The sequence below is a fragment of the Lepidochelys kempii genome, chromosome 6 (genome assembly GCF_965140265.1).
Source record: "Lepidochelys kempii isolate rLepKem1 chromosome 6, rLepKem1.hap2, whole genome shotgun sequence".
Lineage (NCBI taxonomy): Eukaryota > Metazoa > Chordata > Testudines > Cheloniidae > Lepidochelys > Lepidochelys kempii.
Window position 1 is genome coordinate 10,582,732 of NC_133261.1, and position 16,908 is coordinate 10,599,639.

The following is a 16,908-nucleotide window of genomic DNA, read 5'->3' on the forward strand; positions in this document are numbered from 1 at the left end:
TCCCTATAAGGGTTTGTGCACATGCTAGCACTGATCTCCTGCCTGACTGGAACAAGGGGGCTCTCAAGTAGCTAGATATCCGGCTTCCTTTAACTGCAAACATGAAAACGGCAGGGACAAACAGGGAGGACAGGTTTTTAACTATTTGGATCAGTGCATCTATCATGTTCCATTTTTGCGCCCTAGGTTGCTGCGTGAGCACATTGAGCACTGATCCTGTGGGCACAGAGCACCTAACTTCCATTGAGGTCAGCCAGGGAGGCTGGATGTGCACATTACAGGAAATAGATTGTCGAGACAGCACAATCCACTGAAAAACCGCATAGTGCTCATTGCAGCCCAGGCTCTCCCTGCGTGGCTCTTTGCCCTGCCTCTGTTGGCTAGAGCATGAGCAGAGCTTTATGAGACGGCTGCTGCTGCTGTGGCCAGCCATCTAAGCGAGTTTCCCATCGTCTCTCTTCTGGCTGTGGATGCTTGACTGCAGCAGCTCTGCGGAGGTCCCAGCCTCGCTGTTTAATGTCCATTCTCCCCTGGCTTGGATGGCGCTTCATGTACCATTGGTGGGCTAATGAAAACATCCCAGTTCTCTGTGGACACAGGCACCAGCAACCAATTCTCCGAGCCAAAGTCCCCTTCGCAATCCAGGGAAACTTGGCCTGTGTTGTCTGGAGCGCAGGGTTTGGCCCATGGTGACTGCAGACACTGCACCTGCTGCACAGCTGCGCGGTGACTCCGGTGACCCCTCTAGCCCATCAGCACTCGGCTCTCCCGCATTCTGCTGAGCGGCTGAGATCTGGGGGAACAGAAACCCTTTGTTAGAGACGGAAAATCTCCTCACAGGAACACTCTGTCAATGGCTGCCAGAGGCCTTCCCTGTGAAACCCCAAATGTGCCGCCCCTTGGATTCCCACAGGGGAGATCTCTGCTCATTCACTTGTCACCAGTGGCTGCAGTCTCTGAGAGGGGAAATGTAGAGGGGGTCCACCAGGGGGATGAGGTGGATGAGGCTTTCTTCCGGCAACTCGCAGAAGCTACTAGATCGCACGCCCTGGTTCTCATGGGTGACTTTAATCTTCCTGATATCTGCTGGGAGAGCAATACAGCGCTGCATAGACAATCCAGGAAGTTTTTGGAAAGCATAGGGGACAATTTCCTGGTGCAAGTGCTAGGGGGGAGCTTTTCTTGACCTGCTGCTCACAAACAGGGAAGAATTAGTGGGGGAAGCAAAAGTGGACGGGAATCTGGGAGGCAGTGACCATGAGTTGGTTGAGTTCAGGATCCTGACACAGGGAAGAAAGGTAAGCAGCAGGATACGGACCCTGGACTTCAGGAAAGCAGACTTCGACTCCCTCAGGGAATGGATGGGTAGGATCCCCTGGGGGACTAACATGAAGGGGAAAGGAGTCCAGGAGAGCTGGCTGTATTTCAAGGAATCCCTGTTGAGGTTACAGGGACAAACCATCCCGATGAGTCGAAAGAATAGTAAATATGGCAGGCAACCAGCTTGGCTTAACGGTGAAATCCTAGCGGATCTCAAACATAAAAAAGAAGCTCACAAGAAGTGGAACGTTGGACATATGACCAGGGAAGAGTATAAAAATATTGCTCGGGCATGTAGGAATGAAATCAGGAAGGCCAAATCGCACCTGGAGCTACAGCTAGCAAGAGATGTCAAGGGTAACAAGAAGGGTTTCTTCAGGTATGTTGGCAACAAGAAGAAAGCCAAGGAAAGTGTGGGCCCCTTACTGAATGAGGGAGGCAACCTAGTGACAGAGGATGTGGAAAAAGCTAATGTGCTCAATGCTTTTTTTGCCTCTGTCTTCACTAACAAGGACAGCTCCCAGACTGCTGCGCTGGGCATCACAACATGGGGAGTAGATGGCCAGCCCTCTGTGGAGAAAGAGGTGGTTAGGGACTATTTAGAAAAGCTGGACGTGCACAAATCCATGGGGCCGGACGAGTTGCATCCGAGAGTGCTAAAGGAATTGGCGGCTGTGATTGCAGAGCCATTGGCCATTATCTTTGAAGACTCGTGGCGAACGGGGGGAGTCCCAGATGACTGGAAAAAGGCTAATGTAGTGCCAATCTTTAAAAAAGGGAAGAAGGAGGATCCTGGGAACTACAGGCCAGTCAGCCTTACCTTAGTCCCCGGAAAAATCATGGAGCAGGTCCTCAAGGAATCAATCCTGAAGCACTTACATGAGAGGAAAGTGATCTGGAACAGTCAGCATGGATTCACCAAGGGAAGGTCATGCCTGACTAATCTAATCGCCTTCTATGATGAGATTACTGGTTCTGTGGATGAAGGGAAAGCAGTGGATGTATTGTTTCTTGATTTTAGCAAAGCTTTTGATACGGTCTCCCACAGTATTCTTGTCAGCAAGTTAAAGAAGTACGGGCTGGATGAATGCACTATAAGGTGGGTAGAAAGTTGGCTAGATTGTTGGGCTCAACGGGTAGTGATCAATGGCTCCATGTCTAGTTGGCAGCCGGTGTCAAGTGGAGTGCCCCAGGGGTCGGTCCTGGGGCCGGTTTTGTTCAATATCTTCATAAATGATCTGGAGGATGGTGTGGATTGCACTCTCAGCAAATTTGCGGATGATACTAAACTGGGAGGAGTGGTTGATACGCTGGAGGGCAGGGATAGGATACAGAGGGACCTAGACAATTAGAGCATGGGGCCAAAAGAAATCTGATGAGGTTCAATAAGGATAAGTGCAGGGTCCTGCACTTAGGACGGAAGAACCCAATGTACAGCTACAGACTAGGGACTGAACGGCTAGGCAGCAGTTCTGCGGAAAAGGACCTAGGGGTGACAGTGGACGAGAAGCTGGATATGAGTCAGCAGTGTGCCCTTGTTGCCAAGAAGGCCAATGGCATTTTGGGATGTATAAGTAGGGGCATAGCGAGCAGATCAAGGGACGTGATCGTCCCCCTCTATTCGACATTGGTGAGGCCTCATCTGGAGTACTGTGTCCAGTTTTGGGCCCCACACTACAAGAAGGATGTGGATAAATTGGAGAGAGTCCAGCGAAGGGCAACAAAAATGATTAGGGGTCTGGAACACATGACTTATGAGGAGAGGCTGAGGGAACTGGGATTGTTTAGTCTGCAGAAGAGAAGAATGAGGGGGGATTTGATAGCTGCTTTCAACTACCTGAGAGGTGGTTCCAGAGAGGATGGTTCTAGACTATTCTCAGTGGTAGAAGAGGACAGGACTAGGAGTAATGGTCTCAAGTTGCAGTGGGGGAGGTTTAGGTTGGATATTAGGAAAAACTTTTTCACTAGGAGGGTGGTGAAACACTGGAATGCGTTACCTAGGGAGGTGGTAGAATCTCCTTCCTTAGAAGTTTTTAAGGTCAGGCTTGACAAAGCCCTGGCTGGGATGATTTAATTGGGGATTGGTCCTGCTTTGAGCAGGGGGTTGGACTAGATGACCTCCTGAGGTCCCTTCCAACCCTGATATTCTATGATTCTATGATTCTTGCAGACGGTCTCTTCTATAGCTCCCTTAATGGGAGGAGGTTTGGCCTTGTGATGTGAGGCATGAGTCTCAGAATCAAGGCTCCTGGGTTCTGCGGCTCTGGAAGGGGGCGTGGTCTAGTGGGTGGAGCAGGACTGGTTGACACTGAGTGAGAGGGGCTTGTGCTGAAGGGCCCTGGTTCAATCCCCAACAATTCCTGTGATGTCTACATGTGGCCATGATTTTACTTACCTATCAGTGTAGGTTGTTTAGCCTATTCCTGGACACGTGGAACATCTGCTGCTGGCCATCTCTGAGATGTAGGACCTTCATCCACACAAGGACATGGCACATCAAGATCAATCCAGCAGCTCCCATCTGGTCTTCACCTCCACAATGGATGGCGAGACTTAGCCTGACCAGAGAAAGGCAGGGTGGTGTTCTTCAGGGGAATCTGCTGGAGCTCCCGTATCCCCTGCTTCACCTCACACCCCTGTTCGCGAAGGGTTTTCCAAAGATACTGCTAATCTTGGATACACAAAGCAGCTCAGATGAGGTCAGTGTGGGTGGATTTACTGGGCAGACTGGTTCTAAAAGAACAGTTTTCTCCCCTGCTCTAGGGAGATTCCCAAAGGAAAAGTATCTGATGGCAGGGGTGGGGGCAATGCAAGCCCCCAGCCCCTTGAATGGCAGGAAATCAGGACTCGGGGAGTTAAGGGGTGTCTCTGTCCTGCTGCAGGGAGCAGGCCTGGAGAGCAGAAAGGGCACTAGTGGCATTGTAGGAAAGACAGTGATTTCTACCTGTGAAGGTGGCTGACGCTTCTTGCAGGCAATTGAGTCCAGGATCTTTACACCTTGTTTGGGGATCCTTTTCCTAGGAATAAAATATGGACACCACACAGAGAATGACATCTGTATCCCAGATCTGGGATCCAGGGGATAAGGGATGCTCCAAGCCAGACTAGGTACCAGGAACTTGATCTTTATCCCCAAGAGCCACAATTACCCAGATGAGGTTTTCTTCCCCATTTGCTTTCAGGTTATTTACTCACAGTATTCATTTGTTTGCTTTGCTGTGTTTCCACTCTCTGCATCAGTTCATTGGTTTAAGTAACATTCTTTTAGTTTTTCGCTTCTGTTTCCTCTCATTACAGTGTAGCACCTGCTTAGCACTTTAAAAAAATCAATTAAATACAAAATCCTGATCCTACATTGAAGAGGAAAGTTTCTGAGAATTTGGCTGCAGAACTTTAGTGTCTGCATATTTCATTCACTATTATTTATTCCTGTACTGGTCTGATGCAATTTGCACGCCCAAGAATGCCTGCATGAAGCATGGGGTGCCCTTAGAATACCTGTTAAAAGAGAAGACGAGAGTAGATTAAAAGGGGGAAAAATCCACCAGTGCATCAGCACTTCTTTGTAACATTGAAGCACCAGTCCCGGGAGCAATACAGGTTAAAAATCCCCATAGTTCTTTCCCACTAGACAGACATCCAAAAAGAAAAAGGCCTTCAGCCAATTATTTCCTTACACTCTGAATGGGTGAAATTCAGCCCGGGGCAGACAGCTAGGGCAAGGTCTGTACATCACAGCGGGTTTAAGTGGCACTTCACCGCCCAGGTGCTGTGAGACATCAGTGGCATAGCTTTCATCCTGGATTGGAACAGCCAACTGGAATCCTGTGCGGTACAGAGCAGAGAGAGGTTTGAGCCACAACGTTCACCTCAGAGGCTGAGCTTCTGCCGACTTTTGGTACGTTCCCATCTGAGGAGGATGATTTTGGCTGCCCTACTTCAGAGCTTTCAGTCACCTCAACCGGTGATTCTCTGGTACTATTGATCTAAAGTAGTTGAACTTTTCAGGCCTTGCCCCCATCTCCGACACCCCTTGTACCTCACCATTGTCCTCTAACAGCCCCTGTCCCTTCTCTTGAGCCCAGCCAAGTCCAAATACAGAGCCTAGCTCACGCTCCTCCTCTCGTAGACCCTCTCCTTACACAATCCTCCCCTACCTTTGACAAACTGATCACTGTGCCCTTCCCCAGCTCCTGGAGGAATCATGGCTCCTCAGGGCAACCTGGGAATGGGTGATTCCTACCTCTGTGTGGGGTGAGTGGTTTTCCATCTAAGCATCCCTGAGAGCCAGTACTTCTCGATTTCACAGGATGAGGTCATGGGTCCCCAAGCCGGGCCAGCTGCAGGCTGCATTGCTGTAGGTGAGGTGGACAGATCCCAGAGGCTGGAAGACAGAGGGGGGGAGGAATCTGCTGCTCATTTCCCATTCAGAGCCCCCTTCGAAGACGGGCCAAGAGGGGAGGAGAGAACGAAGGGCAGAAAGTGAAGTTGCCCCTGTGGGGAGGGCACTCCTGTAGAAGCCAGTCCAGTTCCCAGCTCTCCCCCACATTTCCAGACATGACCTTGGAGAGATCACTTCCTCACCTTCAATCCCTGTCTGTAAAATGGGGGTACAAGTCCCCCCAACAAGGAGGAGAGTGGAGGACAGTCCCATTGTCTGTGAGGGGCTCAGATATTCTGGGCACAGATTGTGTCAGAGTGAGGGAAGGGACCCAGAGTTTGCTCCCCTACTGAAAAGACTAGCCCCTCTTGAAATCAGCAATCCACATATTATCTGAAGTCCTTCCTAGTGTCTTCAAGAGGCTCCCTTCTTTCTTCTTGAATGTGGTGGATTCGTTGAACCAGGTTGATGGCCAGGAAGTATGGAGACGCCATTGGTTGTGTGGCATGGAATCGGGGAGGAATCTATAGTAATCAAAATAAAGGTGTCATCGGCATTTTGGGTTTGGGAATTCAGAGTTAATCTGTCCTCTCAGCCCAAGGTATGAAGTGCGCCATCTTGGTCAGGTGATCTATGAGAGTCAGTTCCACCCTGTGGCCATTTGATTCAGGGAGTTCAACAGTGAAATTCCTGGCAATGGCTGCCCATGGCTGGGACAAAGTCTCCAGAGGCCTGAAATGCCAAGAAGTTTGGTGCGTGGTGCATTGGTGCAAGGGCAGAAGTCACGTGAGTCTGAATTTCAGCCCACTTCTGGCACCACCAAACTAAGTGGGCCCTGATGGTCATAGTAGATGCGTCTACTTCCACGATGAATGCTGCATGTGAGAACAGGGGCAGTCGTGCAGGCAGTTCTGAGCTGTGTGAGGGCTTGTTGGGCCTTGGGCGACCACACGAACGTGGCCGTCTTGAGGAGGAGAGCTCTCCTGGGGGTTACCGGCTCTGAGAACCCTGGGCTGAAGCCGTGGTAAAACTTGTGAAGCTGAGGAAGCACTGCTCTTCTTGAGGACTTCAAACTTCCTCCCAGTTGTGAATGGCTTCCCCCTTCTTTGGATCAATCGTGACACCTTCCAGGGAGAGGCTGTACCCCAAAAATTCTGTGGAGAGTTGGCTGGAGGTTCACTTTTCCAATTCTGTGTACAGAGCATGCTGCCCAAACCTCTCCAGGTTCGGATGTGGTTCACGTGCTGCTCTGGGTTCTCCAAAAAGAGAAGTCTGTCACCTGAAGAGATGACACTGTATGGATCCACAATGGCCCCAAATACATAACTGAGGAAGTGTTGCAAGGACAGAGGACCGCTAGTGAGCCCAAATAGCATACCAGACAGTTAAAATGTCCAGAGCGTGTTTTGAAATCTGACTTCCATTTGTCCCCTGCCCAAATGAGTGTTAGATTATAAATCCTTGCAGATCCAGTTTGATGAAAACTTTTGCAGATTTCCTGTGAGCCAACAATTGTGGGATTCACAGCTGGGGGTTATGGTTCCAAACTAGCACTTTGTTCAGGGGCCGATTGTCTAACCAGAAGCGTAGTAGAGTCCCACATTTCTTCTTCCCAAAAAGGGCCTGAGCACCCGTGGGAAAAGCTTGGTAGCTAAGAAAGCCTTTGGACTGGTTTTCATGTCTGTACGCAGGGAGAGCCACAAATTCTTGTTCTGACAATGTGTAAATACAGCCGAAGGCAACTTTCAACCAAGGTTGTAGGTTAAGAGGGCAGTCATAGCCCCGGTGCAGCGGCAACGAATCCACATTTCTTTCAAAGGTATCCATGTAACCCTGGCTTTTATCAGGAATGCCGGGTGTCCGAGTCAAGAACAGTGGAGTAGGTCCAGGGGCGGAGGCTAGTTAAAGGAACCCCGACATTTTCAGTCATTTCCATTGCACAGCTCCAGAAGGGGCATCCCCGGGCCAGGCTCATGTAGTGAGGCCCTGGTTCACACCTTGTTGTGTGATGTGTCCTTTGTTGCATACGGGCCACTTACTTGAGGAGAGCCCGGTTTTCTGCAAAAAGTTGCAATCACCCTTATTGGCTCAGTGCTGTGGGCTCTATGGCCCCTCCCCCCATCACAAGCAGTGATGACATGAGAGGGGCTCCAAGTCGGGCCACCCCTCCCGGACTGCAATGGCTACTGATGATAAACCCTGGCTCTGCGGATGCTCTCATTTCTTGCCAGCCCCTGATGCTTCTGAAACTGACCTCTGGGCATGGGGGCAGGGACTGTATCTGGCCTGGCCCCAGTTCCAGGGGTCGGGGTGGGGCAGGGTGGTGAGAGCGGGCCTTTTAGATCTACTTCCGTTCCCGCTCCTCACCCCACTGACAATCCCACGATCCTCACATACACTGCAGTGACTCCGCCCAGGAAAGGAGCTCGGTGTCCCTCACCCAATGCCCAGGGTAGCGGCAGGTTCTGCTCCTGGACTCACCACGGTACTGGGCAAACCCCACACCCTGCCTGTGCTTCCAGGGGGTGCAGGGAATCCAATGAGGATCTGGTCCGGCACTAGCTGGTGTGAGCTTCCCAACACACTGACCCACTGGCTCCTCTCTCAAACACCAGGGTGTCAGTCGGGGGAACAGTGAGCGGAGCATTATTCATCACAGTAATCATGTGACCCTTACGGTCATTGTGCTCTGGGAGTGGGCGCCTGTTAATGGTGGCGTCTAATACTGAGAAATCCCCCCGCCCCCTCCACTGAAGTCAGGATCTGACCCTAGCTACCCAGCTGGTGACATCGGACAAGTTTTGCAAAAAGAAAAGGAGTACTTGGGGCACCTTAGAGACGAACAAATTTATTTACGTTATTTATTTGCTCCAGCTCACTTCATTGGATGCATTCAAGTTTTGTGTCCATCCCCTGTGGTCCCTGCCCCTGCCCTCATGATGGGTTTTGTCCCTCCATGTGTCTCATATCTCCATTCCTGACCCCTCACCAATTGGCAGCCCCGTGGGTGGGCTGATTTCCCTGGGGTGGGGAACAGAGCTGGGCTCTGAGATAAAGCAGCCAATTTCCTGGCAATTTATTTCTCTTCCCCTCTCCCTGAATTAGGGACATGTGTGTGAATCATCATCTAAGCTGGGGTTGGTCTCAGAGGAGGGGGCTTCTTTTTGTAGGGTCCCATTGCCCAGCAAGTGGGGGGCCCCCAAAGCAGGGGCCTTGTTTCTATTGGGGTCCCTCTGTCCTTCTGGAGTTGGTCTAAAACGAGAGCCCTTAGTCGTATCGGCGTCCCAATGGCCAGCTGGAGCTAGTCTCCAAGGGGCTCGCTTCTATGGCATCCCATTGTCCAGCTGGGTTTCTTACCCCTCTTCTGCAGCAGGAGGCTGTACAGCCAATAAACCCCATCCCTGGCTTGCCGGCTGATGTTGTCGGCTGGGTCCGATATGTAGAGACCCAGCTGCAGCACAAAGTCGCCCGCCTTGGGGAAGTCAGAGGAGCTCTGGTGGAAGGAGGAGGAAAGGGGAATCCATCAACAGTCTCCCTTCAGCTCTCCAGCTCCCCTGGGCCAGAGCTCTGCTCCCATCCATGAGGAACTTGACTCAAATATATTTGAGGCTCAGTTCTGACTCTGCCTTCCCACGGGGGCCCTCTCTATTTACAACCCCTGCAGAGGTTCATCCCACAGCCTTTCAGAGGCAGCCCTGTCTATGCAGATGCTGGGGTCAAAGGTCACTTACATCAAATCCGGGGAGGGTAGTGACGAATCGGAGTAGGGCAGCCCTGCTCCATATGGCCCTAGCTCTCTCCTGGGTCTTTCTGGAGTGGAGCCAGAAATGGACGTGCTGCAGGAGAAGGAGGCAGGAGAGAGTCAGCACGCAGGCGTGCATGCTCTACAAACGAGCCTCTCCCCATCCCCAAGCGGCTGAGACCTTGTGCTCAGGGCGGAATAGCTGACCCCTGCTTGCAGAGCTTGAAAAGGTAGTTCATGATACTGCCCACATCTTGCTGGGCACAAGCTGTCATTGTCTCTCCAGGCTGGGACAATGTTCGGCCTTGGGGCTGGTCTATTTGCTCTGAACCCCTGATCCATGAACAGCACATCAGGATCAAGGCACATGCCCTGGGCCCCTGACCCCAGGTGCAGAGGCCTTGGTAGGATAGATGGAGCGGCCGTGAGAACAATCCCTCCGGGAACTGAGGCCCATGTCCTATATCTCACAGGTTTCAGCCTCTGGTGCTCACTGTTAGTGCTTAATGCAACCGTGCAGAGCTCTGGCTGACAGTCCCAGCTCCTTCCCTCTGCACCGACGGCTCTGGGAACGTGTGGTCGGCAGGGTCCAAGCTGGGAGGACACAATGGAAACATGGCTCTTCTAGTCTCTCCTTTGCAGTCCTCCCACGGGGTTCAGGGGAAATTTCGCCCCAGACCCTCCCATTCTGCTCTCCTCCAAGAGGTGCTGCAGCTTGTCCGTGGTGGGGGTCTCTGTCAGCAGGCCCCCGAGCATGGTGTCCAGGCTCTGCGAATAGGTCTTGTGCAGAGCCTGCAAAAAGAGGGAGCACCCTCAACCATGGGATCTGGGGCTACCCCAGAGAGGGGACAATCGGGGTGGGGTTTCTCCGGGGAGCCCTGGCAAGAGCCAAAAGGAACCTCCTGGCCTCTCCCATTCACATCACTGCAGGGACACTGGGCAAGAGTTCATGGCCGGATGCCTGCTGGCTCCTCAATCCTTGCCCTTAGCTGTTCTCTGTGCAGAGCCTGGTACCCAGCAGAGTATGGAGCAGCCAAACCGGAATGGGTGGGAGGTAGGATCCCCGGGTGGGAGAGTCCGGGCAGCAGAGCAGAGAGTGAGGAGAAGAGGGAAGTCTGGGATCAGCCACAAGGGCTAACGCAATCCCCTCTGGAGGGAAGGGGCCCTCCCTGACAGTTTGTGTCCGCCCCCCTTCCCCGCGCCTCCTGGGCCTGTTCCCAGCTCTGCTCACCCCTCCCCTATTCTCAGCAGCTCCATCAAACCGAGGGAGCAGGGACCAGAGGCCGCTCTTGCTCCTGGGACAGAGAAGTAGGATCAGGACCTACCGGAAGTGGGTGGTGTCCTGCCCCATGCCTATGGTGAAGATGGTGTATTGTACAGCCCGCAGGAGGCAGGATTCCAGCTCCAGGGCAAGTGGTGGCTTCAGTTTGCTGGCGGGAGAGAGGAGCCCGTGTTACACCTTGCAGGACAAGAGGGGTGCTGGCACTGCCATGGACACGACCCCCCTCCCCTGCAGTGATCCCCTCCCTACGGCCACTCGAACGTTACTGGAGTGAAATCACCCCCCAGCCAGGAAAGAGGGGACGTTCCCACCTCCTCTGCTGGGGGATGTGAACAGCCAGAGCTTGGGGTAACGCAGGCCGGGGAGGATCTGTGACTCCCAGCTCTGGCCCGATCAGCACCAGGGTTAGGGTAGCTGGAAGGGAGGGTCCTGGTACCTGAGGCTGCAAACTGCGGCCATGGAGCTGGAGACGATGGAGGTTGGCTCGGACTCCATGGGGAGATTTTCAATCACATCCTGAGAGACCCCAAGGAGACAAAACCGCACGTGAGATTCAGGCCCCGCAGACCCACAGGCGCTTCCCAGGGAGGAGGCCAAAGTGCTCTGCAGAAACAGCCAGTGTCACCCCCACCCCAACCAGCTGGGCCCCCATTCCTCCCATCCATCAAACTTACTCCTTCCAGGGGCGGAAGCTGGTTAAAGGAACCCCGATATTTTCAGTCATTTCCAGTGCACAGCTCCAGTAGGGGTATCCCCAGGCCAGGCTGATGTAGTGAGGCCCTGGTTCACACCTTGTTGTGTGATGCGTCCCTTGTTGCATACGGGCCACTTACTTGTGGAGAGCCTGCTTTTCTGCCAGAAGTTGTATCACCTGATGTCACATGCTACATCTGAGAATTAGGCCCAGTGTTTGGAGCGCAGGGAAGTGCAGGATTGTGTCTAGGCTGAGAGTGGTGCTAGAATCAAGGTCCAGGGACGCACCAGGGTCAAAAGCGAGGTCAGAGTCCATCGACAAAGCAGAATCAGAGCCAGAGTCCAAGTCCATGCCAGAGGTCGTAGCCGGGTAGGCAGGGACCAAAGATCAGCCAAATCGATGTCATTGTCAAGCCAGAGTGCGGATACAGGCCGAAGGTCAAAGCCGGGTAGTCAACATCGGAGGGCTTGGGGAAGATCAGGAGGAGGAGGCAATGCTGGAGTGGGTCGGTGGAGGGCCTAGAGCGAGGCTAGAGAAGGGCAAGGAGAATATGGCATCAGGATGGGTAGCCAACATCTGGAGCCAATAAGGGTCATGGCAAAGTCATAACCCCAGAGTCAAGCCAGAGTCAATAGCGAGGAACTGGAGGGCAGGGCAGGGCCGGGTGGGGCATGCAGGCGGGAACCAGGATGATTTATTGGTACTCCTAGGCACTGCCCACCTGGAGTCCTGGAGACCCCTCATTGAGGGACTCCCATCCTAGGAATAAAAGAAGGAGAGCAGGATGACAAAGATGTCACTGACGGTGGGCTCCAAGCCAAGGGGAGCTCCCACCCAGGCTATGTGTCAGGACCCCATCACCCTCCTGTTCATTTCACACTCACAGACCCCCTAGCAGGAGGGGAGAATAAAGGGCAGAAAGCGAAGGTGCCACTGGGGGAAAGGCCTGGGACCCCGTCCAGTTCCCAGATCTACTCCCAGGATTGTGTGACCAGGATCACAGCTCTTCCTCTGTGTCTCAGTCCCCACCTGCCAGATGGGGAGGATCCTTCCCTGCCCCAGGGTGCTAGCGGGAAGTTTCATTACTGGCTGGGAAGGGTTCAGATACCAGGTGGTCAGACATTCACTGCGTCGGGGTGACACGGGCCATGGGGAGGTCTAAGCAGTGATGACATGAGAGGGGCTCCAAGTCGGGCCACCCTTCCCAGACTGCAATGGCTACTTTTCGATAAACCCTGGCTCTGCGGATGCTCTCATTTCTTGCCAGTCCCTGATGCTTCTGAAACTGGCCTCTGGGCATGGGGGCAGGGACTGTATCTGGCCTGGCCCCAGTTCCAGGGGTCGGGGTGGGGAAGGGTGGTGAGAGCGAGGTGCTCGGCCTGGGTTTCTCTCAGTGCTGTGGGCTCTATGGACTCTCCCCCAGCCCGTCTCCCCCAGGCCCAGCGAGAAAGAGCAGTACCTGCCGCAGGGAGTGGGAGCTTCTGAGCATGCGAAGGGGGGGCCCTTCAAGGCTGTCCCACTGAGCACAGCCCCTGCAGCGCTTTGGGCACCTGTCGCAAGCACCAGATGTAGATCGTCGCTGTCACGTCCTCCTGTTGCAAGAGAACAAGGATCAGTCAGAGACTCGGACACCCATGGCAACGAAGGGCATTAACGGCACTGGGAGCCAGCAAAATTTCCACCCCAACCCTCCCCACGTCCGAGGGACGGATTCCCCCACCCATCCACCGAGATGAAATCTTGTCTCCTCTCTAGTGACCTCCAACCCCACTCCCACCATTGTGAAATGAACTCCTGCCCCCTTCCTCTCAATCCCGCCGTGAGAGCTGTTCTCCCTCCCCACCCAGCTAGGGATTCAGCTGCGCTCCCCAGAATCCCTCAGCCACCCTCGCCCCCTTCAGATGAGGGGTTGGGAGGGTTTGGGCAGAAGTGCCGTGGGGTGAGAAGAAGTGGACACCTTTCCCCAAGGGACCCTCCCCGTCCTTAAGGTGACGCCATGGACAGTAGCTCTGGGGAATGAGGCACTTGAGCAGCCTCTGCTGACTGATTCCTCCAGTTCTCCCAGAGCAGGTGGTGGCTGGGATAACATGATACCAGAGCACTAGGAACCGTCCTGAGCCCCGGACGGGGATGAAAGGCTCACAGAGGTGGCTAGGGAAGTTGGCAGTCCCTAGCATGAGCATGGCAGCGTGTCATGTTGATGTGACGCCTGTTAGGAAATAGCCTTACTGGAGAGCTGGGTCTCCTCTGCTTTGAGCTGCTCAAGGGACAAGCTGGCACCTACCAATGGCACCTCCTTGGGTTCATCGTCTCCTTGCTCCCTGGTCAGCGATGGGGATGGGTTGGGAGTGACTTTCTATGGCCCGGAGGTGAGAGGACCTGGGGATCCCTCCCCAGTTGATCCTTCTTTGATTACCTCGTCCCCTATCAGCTGGCTGGCTTCTCCCAGGATGGAATATGTGAGCACCAGCCCAGCCTGGCTGACATGGATCAGGGGATCGTGTATGGTCAGAAGCTCCGCCTGGAGGAAAGTTCTTCTTTGGCCTCCAGAGAAGACGTGTCCGAAGATCTAAAACAAAGAGGACCAGAGCCCTTGGCAATTGCCCAGAACCAAGCTCCAAATCCCTCTAGCATCTCACCAGGGGGATACGAGTCCTGGGGCAGCCAACCTTTGGAGTCCCATGGACCAAGGAACCCCCTTCAGTTAGAGATTGCAGGCACTGAGGTCTCGAATTGCTCTTTCTGGAGCCGGATTCACCGCAGGTGCCATGACAGGCTGGGAACGTGTCTGCGCGCTCTGGAACCCAGCTCACAAAGACAACAAAGGTCCCCTACTGCTCCCAGCAGCGCTATCTCCCGCAGCTCACCTGCTAGAGGTTAGGAGCCTTTTCGATCTGCTTCCGTTCCCACTCCTCACCCCACTGACAATCCCACGAGCCTCACATACAGTGCAGTGACTCCGCCCAGGAAAGGAGCTCGGTGTCCCTCACCCAATGCCCAGGGTAGCGGCAGGTTCTGCTCCTGGACTCACCATGGTGCTGGGCAAACCCCACACCCTACCTGTGCTTCCAGGGGGTGCAGGGAATCCAATGAGGATCTGGTCCGGCACTAGCTGGTGTGAGCTTCCCAACTCACTGACACCAGGGTGTCACTCGGGGGGACAGTGAGCGGAGCCGGATCCCTGGAGATACACTTCTCCATTAACGCAACCTCCAAGGGGATCCCTTTTATGCCACATAGCCATGGATCCATGCAACACACACAAGCCGGGGCCTTTACAAGGCTCCAAGCCAGGATCCTCAGCCTCTCGCAGCCGAACGCTGTCAGCTGGAAATAAGTAGCAGGCTCTAGCCCTGTATCCATGACACACTCACTGCAGGGGGAGACAGCTCCACACCTGAGCTGCTGCCATGCACCGGCGGAGAGTCCTTACCTCCCCCACCCTGGCCATGTTCCTGTAGCCCAGGCACTCGGAGTCCGGGAGCCCGTCCCAACACCACAGCTCGCTCGCCTCTTGGATGTTCAGCCCTGGGGGGAGAAAGACACACCCATTGGGGAGGTTTGGCCTCCGGTTTCCATGCCTGTTTCCTTCGGTTCCCTTTGCTGGGTGAACACTGGCCGGGATCCTTGTGGCACCCATGGCCCAGTGGACTCGCAGGTTCCCCACCAGGCGGTTTAGTACCTGAAGCGGAATTTGTCTCATTCATCACAGTAATCATGTGACCCTCACGGTCATTGTGCTCTGGGAGTGGGCGCCTGTTAATGGTGGCGTCTAATACTGAGAAATCCCCCCGCCCCCTCCACTGAAGTCAGGATCTGACCCTAGCTACCCAGCTGGTGACATCGGACAAGTTTTGCAAAAAGAAAAGGAGTACTTGGGGCACCTTAGAGACGAACAAATTTATTTACATTATTTATTTGCTCCAGCTCACTTCATCGGATGCATTCAAGTTTTGTGTCCATCCCCTGTGGTCCCTGCCCCTGCCCTCATGATGGGCTCTTTCCCTCCATGTGTCTCATAGCTCCATTCCTGACCCCTCACCAGTTGGCAGCCCCGTGGGTGGGCTGATTACCGTGGGGTGGGGAACAGAGCTGGGCTCTGAGATAAAGCAGCCAATTTCCTGGCAATTTATTTCTCTTCCCCTCTCCCTGAATTAGGGAGATGAGTGTGAATCATCACCTAAGCTGGGGTCGGTCTCAGAGGAGGGGGCTTCTTTCTGTAGGGTCCCATTGCCCAGCAAGTGGGGTGCCCCCAAAGCAGGGGCCTTGTTTCTATTGGGGTCCCTCTGTCCTTCTGGAGTTGGTCTAAAACGAGAGCCCTTAGTCGTATCGGCGTCCCAATGGCCAGCTGGAGCTAGTCTCCAAGGGGTTCGCTTCTATGGCATCCCATTGTCCAGCTGGGTTTCTTACCCCTCTTCTGCAGCAGGAGGCTGTACAGCCAATAAACCCCGTCCCTGGCTTGCCGGCTGATGTCGTCGGCTGGGTCCGATATGTAGAGACCCAGCTGCAGCACAAAGTCGCCCGCCTTGGGGAAGTCAGAGGAGCTCTGGTGGAAGGAGGAGGAAAGGGGAATCCATCAACAGTCTCCCTTCAGCTCTCCAGCTCCCCTGGGCCAGAGCTCTGCTCCCATCCATGAGGAACTTGACTCAAATATATTTGAGGCTCAGTTCTGACTCTGCCTTCCCACGGGGGCCCTCTCTATTTACAACCCCTGCAGAATTTCATCCCACAGCCTTTCAGAGCCAGCCCTGCCTATGCAGATGCTGGGGTCAAAGGTCACTTACATCAAATCCGGGGAGGGTAGTGACGAATCGGAGTAGGGCAGCCCTGCTCCATATGGCCCTAGCTCTGTCCTGGGTCTTTCTGGAGTGGAGCCAGAAATGGACGTGCTGCAGGAGAAGGAGGCAGGGGAGAGTCAGCACGCAGGCGTGCATGCTCTACAAACGAGCCTCTCCCCATCCCCAAGCGGCTGAGACCTTGTGCTCAGGGGGGAATAGCTGACCCCTGCTTGCAGAGCTTGAAAAGGGGGTTCATGATACTGCCCACATCTTATTGGGCACAAGCTGTGATTGTCTCTCCAGGCTGGGACAATGTTCGGCCTTGGGGCTGGTCTATTTGCTCTGAACCCCTGATCCATGAACAGCACATCAGGATCAAGGCACATGCCCTGGGCCCCTGACCCCAGGTGCAGAGGCCTTGGTAGGATAGATGGAGCGGCCATGAGGACAATCCCTCCGGGAACTGAGGCCCATGTCCTATATCTCACAGGTTTCAGCCTCTGGTGCTCACTGTTAGTGCTTAATGCAACCATGCAGAGCTCTGGCTGACAGTCCCAGCTCCTTCCCTCTGCACCGACGGCTCTGGGAACGTGCGGCCGGCAGGGTCCAAGCTGGGAGGACACAATGGAAACATGGCTCTTCTAGTCTCTCCTTTGCAGCCCTCCCACAGGGTTCAGGGGAAATTTTGCCCCAGACCCTCCCATTCTGCTC

The 16,908-nt window shown here is 54.1% G+C and overlaps 1 protein-coding gene and 1 long non-coding RNA gene across 2 annotated transcripts in view; one reads left to right on the forward strand and one right to left on the reverse strand.

The window, feature by feature from the left end:
- The window catches only part of LOC140913644 (uncharacterized), a 90,721-nt gene that overhangs the window by 24,547 nt on the left and 49,266 nt on the right, over positions 1 to 16,908 (forward strand). The gene's annotated exons all lie outside the window — the stretch shown is intronic.
- Positions 10,834 to 12,998, reverse strand: LOC140913702 (uncharacterized). Its single transcript, XR_012159643.1, has 4 exons — positions 12,879 to 12,998; positions 11,400 to 11,948; positions 11,162 to 11,241; positions 10,834 to 10,873 (listed from the first exon to the last, which is right to left on the reverse strand). It is a non-coding gene; the product is annotated as an uncharacterized lncRNA (long non-coding RNA).